Source organism: Durio zibethinus, chromosome 24 (assembly GCF_047325235.1).
Source record: "Durio zibethinus cultivar Kanyao isolate XHJ-2024 chromosome 24, ASM4732523v1, whole genome shotgun sequence".
Taxonomy (NCBI): Eukaryota; Viridiplantae; Streptophyta; class Magnoliopsida; order Malvales; family Malvaceae; genus Durio; species Durio zibethinus.
The window spans coordinates 9749283-9771577 of record NC_143185.1 but is presented as its reverse complement, the minus strand read 5'-3'; the positions used below and the strand labels follow the sequence as shown (position 1 = coordinate 9771577).

The following is a 22295-nucleotide window of genomic DNA, read 5'->3' as shown; positions in this document are numbered from 1 at the left end:
CAAACACTTGCTTTCCTGCATTGATGGATGATAGGAAGCTATAGGGTTTGGTTGCCACCTTGTATTGCATGGCCGAATATGCACCTTCATAAATGGATTTCATGAAAATTAAGTCCATAAGTCTTAAATCCTAAAATCATGAAAATAACATTAAATGTACCAAAATCCATCAAAGATTTAAAATTTAACACCAATTTTAGCATGTAAAAACACTATATTTTTGCAATTTCATTAGGATAGGTGTGGCTGAATGTGAAAGGTGATGGAAATGTCTTTGTGCAGTTCAAACACTTGTTTTACTACATGGATGGATGATGGGAAGCTATAAGGTTTGGTTGCCTACTTGCATTGTATTGCCGCATATGCATTTTTATGCATGGATTTCATGAAAATCAAGTCCACAAGTCTTAAATCCTAGAATCATGAAAATAACATTAAATGTACCAAAATCCATCAAAAATTTAAAATTTAGCACTAATTTCAGCAAGTAAAAACACTATATTTGAAGGTGCTATCATACTCCTACATTTGAATCTTTATTTGTCTTCAAGCAAAATCCTCAAACCAACATAATTAAAAATCATCAGACATATTCACCAAGTCAAAAATTACATAAATTTCAACTCGTGCACTATTGTATAATATAAAGTTTAACTATAAACATAGATCCACAAGAAATTCTTTCAAATAACAGCTCTCAATATCTTATGCTTTTTATATATATGAACTTACTCAATCCTTAATCCATGCATATAACTCAAGCAAAAAAAATGTAAAATATTTCATCACATTTCAATTTAAAGACAGAATAAACTTCATATATTCACTTTCCCTTTCCTTTTCCACTAATGTTAGACTTACATACTTGATTTAAGATCCAAAAATTTTTTTTGGCTTCTAATGTAAGGCTTGGAATACAGTAGGAAAAAAAAATTTTAGGTTCATAAACCCTAATCTTACTTTTTTTCGTTTTAAATTTCTTGGACTTTAGAATTGAAGACTTTAAGTTTTGAAACTTGGACTACTTCAGGCATCACTTCATTTTTTTATTCACAGCATTTTTTTTTCATTTAGCCATTTTTGGCTTTATTGGCTTTGCCTTTACTTTTGCTGTTTTTTTTTTTTCTTTTCATTCTTTGTGCCTTTCTTCCTCCCAAATACATAAAAATTTCCTTATTGTATGAGTAAGCTTAATTGGGTTAAGTGAAAACAAAAAAAAGGATAATAATGAAAAGAAAACGCTTATTAGGCTTATTATGTGACTAAATAAACAAAGAAAAAGATTAATGTAAAAGGCTCAAAATAGAGGTATTAAGGATGCATCTTTAAAATGTGGGATTGAAAAGCTTAAATGGTCCAAAGAATACCTAGATCATCTCTTAAGTCAAATATAGCCTAGGATTTTACCTCGAAGGTTAAGTAGGTGAATTCTAGAGTTATATTAAAATTCTCAAATTTCATGCAAATCAACATCTTAAAAAATTTTCACAAAAATCATAGCATTTCATGTAAAGAGAATAAAGCATATGCACAAAACTCATATAAAAGAAAAAAAGTTTCAAGTTTCACCATGATCATAATTAAAATTCATATCATCCTCAAGTCAATTTTGAAAAGTAATGAAATCTAGCTTGTCAATTTGGCTTGAAAGCAAATATTTGGTCAAGATTTCAAAAAAAAAAAATTTAGCATAAAAGAGTTTCCATTCCCCCTCTTCACACTTGAGTTGAACAATGTATTAAAATAAAAAAACAAAGGAAAAGGAATACTCCCCAAAATTTTGCTTAAGGTCGAATCTTCACTTGCATGAGATATCCTCCTTGCTTCACTTCATTCCTAACAAAACACATCTGTCTTAATAAAATTAAAGAAATCATAAACCACTAAAGTAAAACTTGGGTTGTCTTCCAAACAATGCTAATTTTGGTCAAGCTTGACCATCCTTAAATCTAACAAAATCATCTTGTCCTTTTAGGAGTGAGTTTGCTCTGTTGCTTCATTCTCTAAGGAATCACATAAACTAAATTGGGATTACAAGTTGTACATGCTCTCCTAGCTAGGATAACATAAATTGAGTTTGAGTTCATCATAGGTTTGGCCATCCTAGAGCTGGGGATTGCCAAATGATCTTATGTCAAAGGATCAGAAGGTTTAGCCACTAAGTTAGACTCCCTAAGGTTTTTCTTTTCCTTCATTTTTGCTATTGCATGTGCATCATCTTTATCCTTAAGCATACCATACTAACCAATTATAAATTGCATTTTCTTATCTTTAAATTTTAGGATAATATTACAGTTATACACATCAATTAGGGCTTTGGTATTCAAAAAGAAAGGTTTACCTAATAATAATGAAGCTTCATCATCCTTCATGTCTAACACAATAAAGTCCATAGGGAATGCATACTTACTAACTTTTACCAACACATTTTCTATCATTCCTTATGGCTTCTTGGTAGATTGGTTAACAAATTTAAAATTATATTTTACAGGCTTCAACTCACCATATCTTCGCTTTATGAAAATATTTAAAGGCATTAGGTTTATGCCAGATCTAAGATCATAAAGAGCTTCATCAAAATTTAAATGTCCAACTCTACAAGAAATAGTAAAACTCTATAGGTTTTTGTGGATGAGTCTTTTAAGTTCAGGACTGTAGTCTTCCACAAATGTGGCAACCTTCAACTCTTTAAATAGCTCTTTAAGAATAGCTTTTTGGGTAGGTGGTCTTACATCAAAACATTGTCTACAAGTAGACATTTTTACGATCGACCTTGCCCTTTCTTATACTTCATCTTGAACTTTCTCATCTTAAACTACCTCTTTAGGTTCAGGTTGGATGCTTGCTAATAGTGTTCTCCCAACTTGCATAAGCATTGTTCTTTATTCAACAAATCCTTAATGCATTCCTCAGGATCCTCCTTATAATCCATCTCAGAATTTTTTTCATCTTCTTTCTCATATGGTGTAATGCTCTCAGGGGCTTCAAGTGCCATAAGTTCAAAACCTTTCAAAATCTCTCTTCCATATCTCAATAGTTCTTCATCTTCCAAGATGTCCACTCTCCTAATGAAATTTACCTCAACTAGAGAGATTTACCACTACAGGCTCATCCATTATGTCATCATCATCAGATTCATCCATCCCATCATCTCTAATTGAATAGATAGCATTACAAACTTTCTTGCCTTATCTTTTAAGGTTGGATTTGACGTTACTTTGTATGGTTCTTACAGGTTAGTTGGCTATAACTTGGGTGGGTTGGCTTATTTGGTTTTTAAGATTTTTGATCGATGCAGCTTGACTTTGAATATTAGCATTATTGGTTTGCATCAACTGAGTCAACATTTCCTCAAACTAGGTTTCTTTTCTTCGAGTAGGTTAAGGCATTGTGGATTAGGGTAGAAGTTGTTAGTTTGGTTCATGGATTGGAGGTTAAGTTGATTCTAAGAAAAATTGGAGTGGTTACACCAACCTGAGTTATAGGAATTATTGTATGGGTTATAGGTGGACTTGGATTATTGGATGAATTGGACTAGTTATACTCTAAATTGACACTTGTCACCATAAATATCATATGAAACAAATGGGTTCTAGATTGCATTAAAAGGGTTGGTTTGAGATTGGGATTTTAAAGCCTCTACCTTTTTTGTGAGGGCGGCTAACTAGGAATTTATAGAAGTGATTGCATCAATTTCAAACAGACCAACAGACTTCTTACTTACCTTTCTCTCCATGCCCCATTGGTAGTTATTGGCAGTCATCTTCTCAATCAGCTCATGGCCCTCCTCAATAATTTTGCTCATGATTACCTTTCCAGTAGCTAAGTCTAATGTTGCTCTTATAAATGGTGTAAGACCAATGTAAAAGATTGGATTTGCAGCCATTGGGGTAAACCGTGGTGTAAGCACTTTCTTAATAACTCCTTGAATTTGTCCATGCACCATACAAGTTTTCATTATCTGCTTGCAAGAATATGGTGATCTCATTTTTCAACTTAACTATCTTGGTTAGTGGAAAAAACTTTATAAAAATTTTTTGTACCAAGTCATCCCAAGTTGTAATGGAGCTTGATAGTAATGAAGATAACCAACTCTCTGCCTTGTTCTTAAGAGAAAAAGGAAAAAATCTTAGTTGAATAGCATCATCAGAAACACCATTATATTTCAATATATCACATAATTCAAGAAAATTAAAAAGATGAAGGTTAGGGTCATCGCTTAATAGCCCTCCAAACTATACAAAAGTTTGGACATTTTGGATTATTGAAACTTTGATGTCAAATTTGTTCACTTGAATGGTTGGCTTTCGAATGGATTGTTGGAAACCATTAGTAATAGGGACTGCATAATCCTTCAATGTTCTTTGAGCTTCATTGTTTGCATTTGTCATTAGTGTAGGTGCAGGTGGTACAAATTGCTCCTTCCTTCTTCGCCTAAAAGTCCTTTCAATTTCTTGATCTGTTAAAGCTAGATCCACACTTTTAGATCTACGTATGTAAATAAAAAAAGATCAAAGAAGGATAATAGCAAATAAAAGTAAAAAATGTTTAGATTACAACAGTTTAGGAAATCTTTATTGATATTGAAAACATCTTTATAATCCCCGATAGCGACGCCAAAATCTTTATTGATCGAATGGGGTCTTGAAGAAGAGATATTGACCATTTCATCTTTGCTTGATGCAATCTTGATCAAATCTCCACTTTTGGTTCGGCTAAGGTAAAATTTACAAGACTAAGTAGTTGCTTGTTATCTAAACTCTTGAAATTCAAAATAATAAACTCCTTCCTCAAATGAAATTCTTCAAAACTAAGCAAAAGAGTCATGGTGCATTTCAAACTTTACTAGCCAAATCCCATAGTGTCCTTGGTAGCTTAGAATTTTTCAAATTGGCACATGAAAGCTTTATCTCTTCTTAATTTGGAATTAGTCGTAAATGGATAGAGTCCAAAGGGTCTTGAAATTGCATGAAATTTTCCTTGAGATAGGTGTGGTAGAATGTCAAGGGTGATGGAAAGGTTCTTATACAATTCAAACACTTGCATTCCCGTATGGATGGATGATGGCAAGCTATAAGGTTTGATTGCCACCTTGCATTGCATGGTTGAATATGCACCTTCATGCATGAATTGCATAAAAATCAAGTCCACAAGCCTTAAATCCTAAAATCATGAAAATAATATTAAAAGTACTAAAATCCATCAAAAATTTTAAAACTAACACTGATTTTAGCATGTAAAAACATTATATTTTAAAGTGCTATAAGAATTTGAACGAGATTTTTTATAGATTTAAAGATCTATGAGTGAGAAATCTAAGAAAAAAATGACTCAAAACAAGCTAGATTTCATTAAAATCTAATCAAAACATTGCAATGAGGTCAAAAACCAAAACTGCCAAACAACATTGATGATCGCGTAAAATCAATGGAAATTGAAGGCAAAAGCAAATGATTCTTGAAATTTCATTGAGAAAATATGAAAGTACATTGAAAATTGATGAAAGAAAGTTAAATTTTCATAAAAAGTAAAGCAAATTGGTTGCCAAACAGCCTTATTTGAAAAGCAAGAAAATGAAGTGAAGAAATTTAAAACTAAAAATTTAAACTCTATCTAAAAGTGCCTTACGATTAGCCACTCTCCCTTATTTATAGGTAAATGGGAACTGCCATCCTTTTAGATCCTTCTTTCTCTCCCTTTTATAACTCGTTTGCTCTCTTGATTTCTTATTTTAACTTGCCCTTTACTTCAAACCTTATTTGTATAATCCAATCAACTATAAGAAGTCAACATTATGACCAATTAGATCCCTTCAAATGGCCAGGTCAGTAACTCCAATTGATCCTCTTTGAGTCTTCACAATTGGTGCCACAATGACTTGATCATATGACAATGCTTCCAACGGTTAAGATTGAAATTATGCTTTCCCCTTTTGGTGCCAATTATAACAATTGGTTTTGTCATTTAGCTACCAAAATTTAGACCATTAAATGTACAAATTATGCATTATAAACCTTGAAAAAAATTCTGAAAAATTACAAATTCAGAATTAGCTTCTAACTACATTAATGCATCTATTACCTTTCAAGCACTTGTAAAAATATCACAAAGATAATAATATACTAATGAGCTAAAAATAATATTTCTAAATGAGAGATATGAGAATTAAGACTTAAAATAAGGTTCTGTTAAAGTAAATTATGCTACGAAAATCATAGAAGAAAGGGTTACAAAAAACTCCCGTAGATTGTCAATGTAGCACAAGCATACTAGTTTTGGCTTTTTTTTATCTTTTAGCACAAAAAATCCTCCATAATGAATCAAAATCTTTAGAATTCCTCATTTTCCATAGCTTTACCTACACGTTTAACATTTATGCATTTAGAAGTATTTTTCCAAAATTCTCAAGGATTAAGCCAATATTCAAAAGAAATTGCACTAAAATGAGGTAAGAAAATGCCAAATTTTAGTGCAATCAAAGCTTTAAACTTAAGCCTTTGCTTGTCCTTAAGCAAAACAAGATTAAGCAAGAATCATTACTAACTTCCAATGCTTCATTCATCATTAATGCCTTATGGATTCATTAATGGATATAACTAAAGCAAAATCATGCAAATGTGCTAATATACAAGAATCAACCTATGCTAAGCTCATTCCTAACTATGGTTCCAAGTGCAAGCAATACCTCTCACAGATCCTTACATGTAATCTAGTAATGTTATGCAAAACAAGAAAATTCAAGAACAAAGATTAATAATGTGTGCATAAGTTTCATATGTTTGCTTATCATATCTATCTCTACTAATGTATATAAACACATGACTAAGGATCATCTAAAACTTTATAAGCTTGTAATGTAAGACTAGGGTCAAAATATGAAAAAAATCATTTTAAGCTCAAATACCCTAACAATGCATTATTTTGTCTAATTCAATGTTGAGCTCTTAAAGTAAGAAAGGTAAAATTTGTCTAAAGAATCACCTCTAAACTTTGCTTTTGCTCACTTTCTTTTTATTTTCTTCCTTTATTTGTTTTTCACTACTTTATTATTTTTTTTCTTTTCTTTTTTCATGGTTTGACTTTTTTTATTTTTTTCATTTTTCCAAGCTCCATCCTTCCTCTCTAATAATGCATAGCTCAAACTGATACATGAATGTCCCGATGCATATAGGTAAAAGACCAAAAAGATAAGAAATATCAAATCAAAGGCTTAGGCTTATAATGTGGTTTCATAACAAACAAAGATATCATTTGGCTCAAATGGGGTGACTATGAAAAAATTATATAAAGTTTAGTTTGAAAAGGTTCAATTGATCCAAAGATAGCCAATATCATTTTGCTAATCATGTGTCCTCTAATATTTCAACTCGAGAGATAATCAAAAAAATTCTAGAACATGAAACACAATTTCAAAAACCAATGAAAAGAAATTTTCATGCTCACATAATCAATCACTAGATAAAAATGCAATTCAATGATCAAAGTATTAATTCACAAATGAAAACTTATACTCAAAAAGTCATTAAATGTAAGCATCTCATATTTCAAACAATATTCAATCTTTTCTTAAAGTTATATTCATTCTTAATCTCTACCTATCATTGGTTTTATGAAGAACTAATCAAAGAAAGCATACTAATGATTCAAGCTACAACAAGTCAAACTCAATGTCAAGGCAAAACTCAAGGGAAATTTGAAAAATTTTGCAAAAATTTAGAGCACTTTTTCTAAACCCCCAAGCTTAAAGAACACATTGTCTTCAATGTGTAAGCTGATTGATGATATACAAGCGCATAGAATCGTACAAGAAATATAATGATAAGTAGAGTATCGTTCCCCCGATGAGTGAAAAATAGAAAATTCAAGCACCAAAATTGTATGCTCTTAGACTTATATTTAGAAAAATCAATTAAAAAATATGAAAATTAATCAAATAAAAACCTAAAAACATGTAACACTATGAATCAATACCAAAATAAACTAAACAAGTTATAAATAACTAAAGATATGCAAACAAAAACCATTCTAATTAAATAATCAAAACTAAAATCAATTAAAGCTAGATATCGGAATTGAAATCCAATTAACTATAAATAGAATAAACCAGAAGTAATAATGCAAGAAAACAAGCAATACGAATCAAAAGAACCAAAACAAAAACTTATAAGAATCAAATATGCAATGCCAAATATAAACCCTAATGAACTAACATGCAAACCATGCAAACTAAAACCTTAATTAACTATAAACCATGCAAGTAACTTTACTAACATGCAATTAAATCAAATTAAACTTAAACAAAAATTAAATCAACTAAATACGCAAAACCAAAATTATATAAATCCTAATCTAATGCAATTCATGCAAACCCTAATCAATAAGTACTAAACCAAAGTGAAACAAGATTAATTAAATAAAGAATTAACTAATTATTACCCTAAAAAAGAAATCAGAGATAACTGAAATAAAAACAATAAAACCTAAATTGTAACTATATCAATTTAAGCCTAAATCATGCAAACCATACAAGCATGTGATAATTAAACTTAAATCTAGCCCTAACAATGTAAAATGAATGCTTAAAGATGACTTAAACATGTAATTGAATGAACTTAAACAAAATAGAACATGGACCGCATGAATTAAATAGGACTTAAAGATAGAATCACAAATTATAAAGATTAAAATCCAAATTGATTGCAACTAACACTTTTTAAACCAATTTGCATAAAAACTAAGTAAAACAAAATAGAAATAATGTGCATAAACTAAATTGAAAAAGCATAAAACTAAAAGAACAAGAAAATTAAAAATCGAAAGTTTAAATGCAAAAGAAAACTAAAAACAAGAAAGCTATGGATTGGTCTGTCCGTTCAACCCTTGTACACCCTTTTCCTAACACTTTAATTGCTTATTTATAACCTAAAAATCCCCCAAAGCTTTCGGCCAAAGATGGGATTCCAAGAAAACTTCACATAATTTCAATTGGACTTGGTCTCTTTAATCCCATAATGCTTATTCAATAAAGACTCTTAAAAAGTGAGTTTCTAGACCATACTTGGCTTTTAGATCTTTAGCATACCATAACTTATCATGTAGCAACTCATACCATACATAAACTTATCGAAAATAAAATCTTACTAAATTAAGAAATTATATTTTCGGCCTTACTATATTGAGTTTCCAAAAAGTTGCTTCAAATCCTTCTATCTTGATCTTGATCTTCATACCTTGGCTTGAATTTTTAAAGAAAAATTAGAATTTAACTTCATCCAAAAAGCTTCATAAATGCTCATACATGGTGTCTTTATAACCCATGCAAAATCTTACTCCAAGTAGAATTAGGAATATTTCACCACTAAGAAAAGAAATCCAACTCCAAGAAAATAGAATTGTACCTCATCATGCCACATCATCTTCCTTAACCATTAAGAAAGCATTCAAACGCCAAGTTATCCAATAGTAATCACATGCATGTGCACCTACACAAACTACCATAGACTAGCAATCATGTGAAAGTTCAATTCTACCCCTATTTAATGCTGAAATCCCAACTTGAGATGTTGCATAAATGTTTAAATTCTTTCTTCAAGATTCATCATCTTCAACTCCATAACACTTGCCAAAACCAATCTTGAACATTTTTCCAATTCTTAAATTTCAAGATTTTTTGATAAACTCAAGAACTTCCAAAAACACTCAACTATCTAAAATATGATCAAGAATCAGCCAAGTTATTTTAAGAAACTTAAAGAATTTTAAAAAATTACCAAGAATTATTATTTTCTCGAAGAAAACCTACAAAACAGAAAATTCAACCATTTGGAGTAAAAAGAACATTATTTTACTAAGAACTACACAAAAACTAACTATAAAAGCACTAGAAATAACTCTATAAAATAGAGTTATCATGAGCAAAAAGAAATAAAGCACATGGGAAGAACAAGGAAACTCCCCTTTTATCATGGATGCATGGTGGTTGAAACTCACATGAATGCTTTGATCGAAACTAGTGCATCCTTTCTACAATAATTTTGTTCATCCTACAAAACAAAAAAACAACTACACAAAAAATCACATTAATATGTACAAAGAAAGGATAACTGAATGACTAAATGAAAAAATGCACAACGAAAAGATAAAGAACCTAACCGAATGAACAAATGAATACATCGACAAAAAGAAACAACTATATACAAATATGAACAAAAATAAAAAGCATGTAAAGTAAACCTTGGGTTGCCTTTTAAACAGTGCTTTAGCTAAAGTCAAAAGCTTTACTTTCATTGGTGTTAAAAAATTACACCACTTAATTCCAAAATCTACCCACTTTATTCTTTTTCTTTGCACCAAATATGTAATGGTAAACTCTAAATGACCTTAGTGTAAATGGGTAGATTCATAGTCCACCTCTATGACTAATCTAACCTTATTGCAATATGATCTAACAGAGGTTGTCATTGGCTTCAATATGAATGATATGAGTACTACCATGGAGAACATGTGTTTAGGCTCTAAAACAAAAAATTCATCCATAAATGATATAAGTTGAGTGAGCATAAAGGATGAGAAGTCAAAGGTATCAAGTTGAGAATGAGATCATCATTCGAATCCTCCAAACTATCAACTTTTGATATTTTTTTTAAAGTTTCCTCTATTTCATCCTCATCCTTTTTACTATGCTCATCAAAGTTGTCAGAAAATGGATTTTCAACCACATGCATTTCCATATCATCATACAATCGAATCTCAAAAAATAGAGGTGTACTATTTGGTTCACTTTCTTGTTGATCAGGACCAATACCAAGACCTTATTTCAATTCAAAGTAGGGAATTGAACCCTCATGTCTAAAATCCATATCATTCACTTTTTCTTCTATAGATGGTCTATCTTGGGGAAACTCTAACAATGAAATGTTTATAGCTTCGAGCATAAGATCAAGGAATGAAAAAGCTACTAGACAAGTAAATTCTTTCCTAATGTGTTCCTTTTCATTCTTAAGCTTGATACTAGATTCAAAAAGGAATGTGTCTAAGGGCTTAAGTGATTTAGCTAATAAGCTTACCTTATCAACACATTTATCCACCTCATGCCTTTTCACACAATCGGGTAAGTGATATTCAAGAAACTCAAAAAATGGCATGAGTGAAATATCAAGCTCAACTTTTTCTTGAATGTTCTTTTCTTTTTTAACTTCCCTAGATGATCATGCATCATAAACTTTCTTAGCCATATGCTTGCCCTCTACCTCCACTATTTTTTCCTTTACAACTATAACAAAATGTGACAATTCCACCACAATAGGCTCTTCATCATCATCAATCCATGTTGGACCCTTCTCCCCAAAAGATCTCTTAATGTATGCTCTTTTTTATCCTCCCAACAAGGTGTTGACTCTATGTATTAGGCATGGAATCTTGAGGGTAAGTAATTAAGGCATATGCATTATGACCACATTACCTAAGAGTCTTCATGAATACCTTTAGGTCTTGATGAAAATTTGCTTGAGTTTGGAGCAATTCATTAAGCATCTCTTCAAAGGATGGCATATTTTCTTGTATAAAAGGTGATGGTGAATATGGTGTGGATGGAAAGTGATGTGAAGTTGAATAGTATTATGATGAAAAAAATGTTTTTGTGGTGGAACATAGTGTGGCATTTGAGGAACTTGTAGTGATAGCGGAGAATATTAAGGTGGTAGAAGGTATTGTGAAAACGAATACTCGATAGGATAAGTCGAAGTGTACTAAGGTGGTGAACTAAAGGAATGCCTTGAACTAATATCCCACATGTTCTTAGGATAACCCTCCTAAATTTCACTAGTATGGGTGTTTGTGTAAAATTAGAATTGTTGATCAATTGTACACCTATCACTATGGTAGTCTCCACCATGCACTTTACGATTGCCACATGACCTTGGAAAGTTATGGACAAAAGTAGGCTTAGGATCATACCTAGCTTTAATGGCCTCTAGTTGATTTTCTATAGCGTCTAATTTTTTGGATAAATCTTTAAGGGTCAACACTCTTTTAACTTTGTTTTTCTCACCAAGCCATATAGGCTTGGAAAGTTATGGACAAGAGAAGGCTTAGGATCATACCTAGCTTTAATGACTTTTAATTGATTTTCTAGAAAGTATAATTTTTTGGATACATCTTTGAGGGCCAACTCCCTTTTAGTTTTATCTTCCTCACTAGGCCATGGTCCTAGGTAGTCATCAAAATAATAAAGTCTAGCATGATCCACATGATGCTCAGTTACCTCATAAAGCTTGGAATCCATATGAAAAATAAAATAAAAACCTAAACAAAAATATAATAACTATGTGTAAATTATCTACACTAAAGCTATGTAAACTAAAGGGTGAACCAATCTATGGACAAGCATGGTGAAGCATGGTATTAGCCTAAGGCTCTTTACACCTAACCCCAGCAACGTCGTTAAAAACTCGATTGGAATTATTTATGTAAGTGCACAGGCCATTCAAGTAATAATAGAGTATAAAAGTCTATATGTTAATCCTATGAGAGTTAGTTAAAAAGATCCCTAGACTAAGTACCTATTATCCCTAAACCTTATTAAAGCTGTCTCAATCACATTAACATGAATTAAAATGCATCTCTATTCTTAAAATTGAAAATAACAAGTTTAACTAACAAGTAAAATGGTACATTAAAAGCATTAACTGAAATAACTAACTATAACTAAAAACTAACTAACTCAACTAACTTCTAACTTCCAACAACAAAATTTTTAGAAAATTCTTAAGAAATTAACCAAACCAACTGGAAATTACTCAAAATAGAATGTGAATAAAGATTTAAACAAAATTAAAATGAAATTGAAGTGCTAAAAATAAAGATCCAAAGAAAAACATTCAAACCAAAACTTAAATGCAAAATCTAGAAACCAGTTAGTCAACAAGAAATCTAGGTATAAATTACATCAAATTGAATGAACTCAAACTTGAAATTGCAAAAATAGAATTGAAATGTAAGTAATGAAAGAAAATTGCAAAAATTGATCAAAAACTTGAAAACTTAAAGTTGCAAGTGAATATAGAAACTAACAATTCTTGAAAGAAAAATTATATCTATAACCTATCTAGATAGACCTAAAATCACAAGGTTAGAGGTCAGTTAGAAGTAAAAAAGGAGGCTTCTTCAATGTTTCTACTTGAATGCTTAAGTCAGTGCTCGAAAAGAGAAATGAGTGAAATCTTAAGAGAAGAATGAAAAATATAAAATGTCTATAACTAGTGCAAAGGGGTTATTTATACCTATAGAGTGAGAATGTCAGGCTCGAGCAACTCGAGTTCTAAAAGACAAGTTTAGGGTTGATAATGCTGACACAACCTAACTTGACAGACAATAGTCCAATTAGGTGCTAACAAGTTAGCATTACCATGTGCCTTTAGGTGAGAAGTTAAGTGGGTTGAGCTAGTGTAGTCTTGAGACTTCAAATGTGTCCAACACGTCTGTAGGATTTAAACAACAAAGTTATCCTTGCTTTGTTGATGAGTCACCCTTTAAAAGAAAAAGCTCATAATGCCTTTATAACCCTAAAATGCCCCTAACAATTTTTATAGGGATTCATGGCTTTTTAAGGCATGAAATGGAGGGAAAAGGCTAGAGAAAGGAATTTTTTTAGGTTAATTAGGATTGTGAAGTGGCAAAGGAAAGGATTTTTGTGTTCCAACTTTTTTTTTTAACCAATGCATACAAAAGTAACATGAATCTATTACAAAAACATTTGCTAACTTCAAGCAAGGTCACCTAAAAAACAAGAACTTCCTAATATAATTGGTCAATGAAAAAATTTAAGTCATTTCAAAAAATTCTCCATCATTTAAAGAAAATGAGCAACCACCACTCTTCAAACTTATTTTGTCAACAAAAAACTTAAAATCACATTACTCTATTTTTCACAAGCCAGGTAATCTTCTTATGAATATCTTTAAATCCTTTAAAAAAATCACCCAATACCAATAACAAATTGGATAATGTGAATTTCCAACTGAAATGCCTAAATGTACATAAGATTGATATACAAAGTAATTATAAATCACTTAATTATGATGATTAGATGTACATATAGTTATACCTAAATTTACATATCCTATAAATACCATGTACATATCCCATTAGTACCATATACATATCTTATAAGTACTATGTACATAAAGTTATACCTAGATGTATATATCATTAACATAGAGATGTGCAAGGAATCACATTATAACTAATTACAAAAAAATTAATAAATTAAATCAACCTTATAAAGTGTCATGAGGCATTAATCTTCTTTTGCTCTTGGATGAAAAGAAAAAAATTAAATTAGACCAACCTTACACATTGTTTTATCATAAAAACTTTGATGAAAAGAAAGCAAATGAATGGAGATTTATAATCTTTTGCTCTCATTAATGTAAACAATAAATAGATTACATATAAAATAAAATAAAAAAAGCAAATTTATTCTCATTCACCAAAAGTAATGCCAATATTAAGATTCATCAATATATATTACTTATAATATATTTAATGCTACACAACTAGTTTTTAGAAAAATAAAAGAACGCAATTAATATCAAGGAAGCTATGAAAACATTATCATGACCTGTTGGAAGCAAAATGAAAGGAATGAATCCATACATGTAGAAGACTTGTTTACACAAGGCCTTAACTCCCTCTTTTATAGGATATTTTTCAAATAGTCCAAATCTACAACAAATTCAATAAATTCATAAAAAATGTTAGTTGTTTGGAATGTGGTGCATCCCACATTGGATAGAAAGACTTAATTATTGATGAATAGACATAATTTTTGTATTAATTCTTTCATATTCTGATAAATTATGTTTGAACATAAATAATTATTATATGATAAATAATTATACCTATCTGAATATAAATAGATGATTATCCATATAACTCATGATTATACAAATGGTCATAATCATTTGAATAAAAATTTGTGTTTGTTTATTCATTATAAATAGATTTTTCAAAATAACCATTTTCACTACTTCTGATTGGAGAGTTTGAGACTTTGTTGTATCCTAAAGCCATAATGCCTCAAAGCCAAAATTCCTTTTTATTATTTCTATTCCATTATTTATTTTTTCTAACAATTTAAAGGCAATTATGCAATTTATATTTCGCAAGAGGAAGATATAAGGAAAATAAATTGGCTAAGTTGGCAAAATCGACTTTTGAAACAAGCATGGAAAGTTTCAATTATTCAAATAGTTTTTAGGTGAAATAAATACTAAATACAAGATTAGTTTCTTGTTATTATCTTTCTAGTTTTTATATTCTACTAAAAAAATTGATAATTAATAATTCATAAAAGACCTTGACTTTTATTAAATTTTGCTTTCTTTATTGACTTTTTTTTAATCTTTATTTATGAATTAAATTATTTAATTTATGATTCATGATTTTACAGTATGCTATATGTGGATTTTCTTGATCATGGCATTGAATGATCATGAGCATAAAATGGACATGAAGTACTTGTTAGCTTTGGTTTTGAATTTTTTATAGCCTTATTATATTTTGGTAAGACCATGATTATCAAATCAAAATAATAAAATTTTTGAAAATTATTTTAAGGCATAAACGAAATTGTGAATTTATAAATCTTTTCGAAGAAGAAGCAAGTATATATGTTCTTATCATAAAATCATATTCTATGGTCCATATTCCATGATAGCACTTTATTGACAAGAGAATAATATATGATTCATATTATTTTATTTATATAATATTATTTCACTAAGAAATAAACATATTATCTAAGATAACTTCAATTCAGTTGGAAAAGTTATATAATTCTTTGTAACTAGTTAAAATGCATTTTATTTATTGGGTGAAAATTTCATATAATTTTTAATTTGGACATAAAATTTATAGTATTGTGTGATTATACATGAAACTATGATTGTTTTTAATGACATGAATTGTAATGGATATGGCTTTAGTGTCCATGATCAAATAATTTTTAAGTATTCAAGAGTTGAAATGACAGTCTCAAAATGAGACTATAGAAAGCATGAGTTTACTAATTTTGAGGGTGATTATATTCGCATCATATATACTTATTGATGCATACTCTCATATCAAGTTGAAATAAAAGTTTTGGAACTTTTATAAAAAGGAAATATTAAAATATTGAATATTTACTAGTTATCTTTCACTAATGGTGGATTTTAAGGCCTCCTACTTAAACAAAAACAACTACCAAATAATGAAAAAATAAATGAAATGGCAACTTGATTAAATATATATGATATTTTGATAATTCAATGAGATATATTTTAATAAAATAATGCAAATTTGCACATGATGGAGGTGATGAGAATCAAAAGAAATAAAAATGATCACCATAGTGTTGTAAGATTTTAGTATAATTTTATGAGCAAATCACACAAGCTAATAAATTTAGTACAACTTATTAAAATAAAATCATAAATGGTCCTTAAATATCTTAAAAGGACGAAAATGACTTGATTTATTCATTGAATTTATCCAATTATACTAGAAGTATAATTATATTAAAAATGTATAAAAACATGAAAATAAATGGTTAAAATTTATGAGTATAGAGTTGTGGCCACAATAAGGATTTAAATTACAGTTGCAGTCGCGTTTTCGATCACATAGTATTTATCGCGATTACGGACATAACGGATACCTCAGTTGTGAATTTTTCTTAATTTCACACAATATGCTATAAAATATAGTAATTATAATTATAATTATAAAAACTCTTATTTGATAATTTTCAAAATAGTTTATGATCACATATCTTTTATTTACTTGATTTTTAAATGTAATAAACTATTAAATATTTATTATTTTTATGATTTTGAAATGTAGTAATTTATTAAGTATTTTAATTTTTTACACATTAATTAATTTAAAATTGATATCATAAATTACTTTCAAATTATTATACAAGGGATCGAATTTTTAATTTTTATTTAAGCACACAAAAATAATAATAATAAAAATTAATCTAATACTAAAAAAATTAACAATACAAACACCAAAACAAAATATCATTAATAAAATTCTAATATAAAATATAAAATAATAAATAATAAATCAATATATAATCATTTAACTTTAATTAATTTTCATTTAAGTTATAAAAAAATTATCACCTTAATTTTTATCTAATTTCTCCAAAATTTCTCTATCTATTTCATATTAATTCCTAAATTTATTTAATTTTAAACTTTCCTACCATAAAATTTAAACTTTAAAATTTCCTATAAACAAAATTTTCCCTCAATAAAAAATTTCACACAAACAAAACCATCCTAATCCCTTTCTATAGCTCAGAACTAAAATTTTGGCCTTATTCCCTTATAATCGCTCTTTTCTCTTGACATTTCTTCTTTCTTATTTTCTTCAGTCTCATTCTCACACTCTCATTCATCTCAACCTTTTACTTCTCATCAATTCTCAATGTCCACTCTTTCAACTCTCAAACTCAACCCAAAAGTCCAAAATAGAAGCTTCCCTTTCCCATAAGATACGGCCCTACCAATTAAGTGATTTAGCCATAGCGACATGTGCCTGGCTTCTACTTAGGCTCTAGTTTTCCTTATCCCAAATCCTAATTCTCAATTAGGAAAACTCATCACCACCACCCAATGGCCCACCCTAGTGGCCGAGCTCTAATCTCTCACCATCTGAGTTAGAGCCTTCACTTAACAAAAGATGTAAGATGAAAAGGCTAACTTCACCAATTGGCTCAATCCTATTAAAATTCAACAAAAATTTGCAATTTTTTTTACACAAGTAATTACTTAGGTTGAACTATTGATTATGTTGAATTGATGATTGATTTGGGATTAAATTTGAGTTTGTTTTAGGTTGGCTTGAGATTGATGTCAAATTAAGGTTTTTTTTGGGAGTTGCCAACTTTTTTTTATTCTAGTTTTTTGACAAAAAAATGGAACAACAATAATGGTCCATTAAGACCACTATTCACTACTACATTATTTTTTTGTAGTCGTGACACTCTGTTATGAATGAGATTCAAATTCTCACTCAATATTTTTCAAATAGCTATTGTAGGTGGTAGCATTACCGTAAAATAACAACCATTATACCACAACTACACCGTTATTTGAATCATAGGACCACAACCAATACCAACTATTTCTTAAAATAACAAGAATGAGACTATGTCTATAGCATTTAAATGACATGCAAAATGAAAAGTTTAGACATATTAACTTATGAAGTGATTATGTTAGAGATTCAACATCAAGTTGGAGTAATTAAAATAAATCAAAATTAAATTCCAAGATACTTGGTTACTAATACAAGTAAAATAAGTTTAAACCATTACTATTAGACATTAATAATAGGAACCTAACTTTGAATTAGTAACCTCTAATTACAAAGTCTAATGGGTTTTTACAAATTATTATTATATGTTTGTTAAATACTAGTAAAACCCATTCAAATTTTAAAAATTAGTATGGTCTATTACGTGAGAATGACAAGTTTTTTTATACTTTTAATTGAGTTTATTATTTAAATGTCTAAAGCAATGTAGATATCATGTAAATTTTACCTATATAAGTATAGAAGTGATATTGCTTAAACAAGAAGAAATAAGGTTTCTCTTGTAAATATTATAAATAAGATAAACACATGGCCATGATAATGATAAAACAATTATAATCTTTTGACAAAAGAATAAGTATTATGTGTGTTATATCTTTAATTCTAACACTAAAAGTTGAGATTTAATCTACAGACACCATAAACTTTGTTAAAATTTAATGTATATACGCTAATTCAAAGTTTCAATTGAGAAATATCCTTTTGTATTTATAATATTTATTTTTGTAAAAAATTAAAGATTAAGCACCAACAATCCAAACTAATGAGGTATTGTTAGTAGTTTATAATATGGTGCATCTCACATTAGATAAAAAATTTTAATTATTGATGAATAGACTTAATTTTTATATTAATTTTATTTATATTTTGAATAATTATGTATAAATAAAAATAATTATTATGTAATAAATAGTTATAACTATTTGAATATAAATAAATGATTATCCATACAAGTCATGATTATATAAATGATTATTATCATTTAAATAAAAATTTATGTCTATTTATTCGTTATAAATAGATCTTTCAGTATAATCATTATTATTACTTCTTATTAAAGAATTTGAAGTTTTGTTATATCCTAAAAATATAATTGTTTTTAAAAAAATGTTCTTCACCCCTCAAAACTAAAATTTTTTATTATTATTTTTATTTCTTTAATTGTTTTTCTAACAAAAAATTTAGTCACAAATAACAAATAATAAATCAGGATCGAATGTAAATCTAACAATCAATTAAAAATGTACCAACCTTAGCCATTCATTTATTGTAGTAAAGAATACCTATACAAGTGAAATGGAAAAACTTAACATTACATAATCAGATTATGTTATAATTCATCTAGCCCTAAAGAATCGCAATGAAAGAAGCTGGAAAAGGAATAAAATAAAAAGCTTACATTGATACTAGGCACCTAATCAAATTACCCTATTATCACGTAATAACATAGCCACCATTTACCATCTTAGGACGCTGGTACTGAAGTGATTGAGCTATTCTTTATTCCTATTTGGTAAAAGACAATTACAAAATTATTATCAAATTACCAAGCTAGTTTAGAGAAGCAATCATCAATAAATCACTAGTATTGCAAACCTTAAAATTTAATAATTCAACTAAAAGCTTCTAATTCAATTCCCATGTACTATAAATGGAACCCAATTCAATTAACTTTATCATAATATCTAAAAGGGAAAAAAAAAAATGGCTAGACAATGCAATTTCCCATGTTTTTCGATCCAAATATGATGGGAAAGATTGTTATAGCTGGAAATGAAGCATGTACAACAAGACATAAAGGCTTGCTTCTTAGAAAACAATAGTGAAAATTAAAAAAAAAAAAAGAATAATCCTAAAAATGATTCCTTGATTTAGCATATAATTTTCCTGTTTTCTTCAAATTGAGATAAAAAATCAAAATCCTTACTTTATTTCCAAACTTACAAGAATTTGTCGAATTATTGAAAAATACCTAAATATAATTTAAATAAATTAAGTGTGGGGAGTGAAAAAGAGGAGAGGTGAGAGAAAAGGAACATTATTTAAGATTTTAAATTGAATAATAGTTTTAAATAAATACGATTACACTGGGTGGATCTTGTGTCGAAATTTAACCAAGCCCTAGAACTTCAAACAAAATAAAAAGAAAAAAAAATTATACCTGAAAACAAACAAGAATTTAAGATAAAAGATCTCGATAAGTAACAAAGAAGCTATGTGACGTAATGAAAGATTTCTTAAAATCTACAACTCATTCTATTACTTAACTTAAAAAGCATTAAAAAAAAAAAAAAAGAAACAGAGATAAGCTAACAAGAAAGAAGGGAGCAACTTTTACACCTAACTCCTTTTTATTTTAAAGGCATTAATATTATAGAAAAAAATAAAAACAAATTTTCTTTTCATCAATTTCTTACTTTCTCATTTAGTCATTTTCTTTAAATTAATTGTTTTTTATTAGATCAATTTATAAATACTAGTAGAATTCCCGTGCGTTGCCACAAGAATTCAATGTCAAGTATATGATATCAATATAATTTTTTTCAAACAATGTATCAATCAACTTACATACTATAATCATGAACCCTAAATTCAAAAAACCAAAACCTAATAATTTTTGAAGTTATAAAACATCAGTATAAGCAAGCAAATACGCAATTCCAATATCCAAAAACTATTGCATCAATCTGTGATTAGTGGACTTCAGCAAAAAGAATTAGTTTTAGACAAAATTTTAGATTAAACACATCCCTAGGAGAACTACCTGCAGGTTGCTTCCTATGGCTTAGGCGCTTAGTGGTGAGCATATGATGGCGATCAAAGATTTGAAAAACCCCAATCATGCATCCTATTTGCTTCTACAAATCTGGATTGTCATCTGTTAAAGAATGTAGAAGCTTTGCAAGCCATAGACTATGGTTTTATTCAAAAACCTTGAAAGGACAAAGCATTTCCCACATTAACTAACCATAAACTTTGGCCTCCCACAACATCAAAATTGTCTTTTTGCAATCCAAACTCAAACCCCAAAAATTTTCTTCTATATAACATTAAGATCCTTTTATTGGGTTTGTCATGAAATCCTCCAAAGCTCAAACTTTTTCTCAACAACCAAGCAAAACTACAAGAGGGAAAAAAAAAAAAAAAACTTCCCAAGAAACTACAAAATTAACTCTAACAAATATATACGCATCAAAGATACCTTATTGAACTTCACAGGCAAACCAAATAATGCACTGTGTTAATCTTATAAACCAGACAAAGTAGCAAAGGTTTCTAAAAATACATGATACAAAAAACATATGGCAAGATTCTTTAAGATGCAAGAATAAAATCCATAAATTTTGAAATCACAAAAAGAGAAAACCCATTAACAATTGGTATATGATTAATATACTTCAATGAACTTTATAAAAGAATGAGAAAAACTCAGAAACAGAACTTGAAAGAAAATCAAATTTTAGCAAAAGTAGAGAGTTTTTATAGATCAATAGAAAAAAAATTGAAGACGAGAAAGTAAAAAGGGTAAAGAAAGAATTTTTATAGTATTTTGATCTATAAAGTTAACATTTTCTTAACAATACTTTGATCATCCTTCAATTTGATATATTCAATAAATTAATGTATATCCACTCAATTAAACAAAGATAAAAATGTAAAATGAGAAAATTATTTGAGATTGCTATCAAACCTTGAGCTTCCAAGTCCTTATCAATGTCATTAATGCATATAGTCTTTGAATTCTGATTTAAAACAGTAAATATTGTATCTAAAAACCCATTCTTTAACTAATGCTATTCAAAAGTCACAAAAACAAGTTGTTTTGAAACCTTTTTTAAAATTTGTAACTTGCAAAGCAAGTAAGCAACAAATAACTATGAGTTGGACTAAACCTAAAAGGAAAAAAGTTCTTTACTAAGATTTTGCATTCTAAATGGTTTGACTTTGGAATTTAAATCTTTCATTAATCAGTGTCTCAAAAATCTCATGAAATTTTAAAATTCTATAGAATTCTTTGAAACATAGCTCTAAACAACTAATTTTACATACCTAAGTGATCAGTATTCAAAGATAAATTAATCAAATTTGTTAAGTATATAACACTGATATAAATATTATAAAATCAATATATAAAAGCTTTGTAA

General features: G+C 28.8%; 1 protein-coding gene across 2 annotated transcripts in view; it reads right to left on the bottom strand.

Moving 5' to 3' along the window:
* Positions 1-22249, bottom strand: part of LOC111316858 (ARM repeat superfamily protein) — an 85219-nt gene extending 62970 nt beyond the window's left edge. Inside the window, exons 1-3 of one of the 2 annotated variants that reach the window (XM_089753970.1) lie at positions 20915-22249; positions 19578-19656; positions 19402-19433 (exon numbers count right to left, since the gene is read on the bottom strand). The gene's annotated coding sequence lies outside the window, so the exon portion shown is untranslated. The remainder of the gene's footprint in view (positions 1-19401; positions 19434-19577; positions 19657-20914) is intronic. The other variant, XM_089753971.1, reaches the window with a different exon arrangement.
* Positions 22250-22295: the final 46 nt, after the last annotated feature.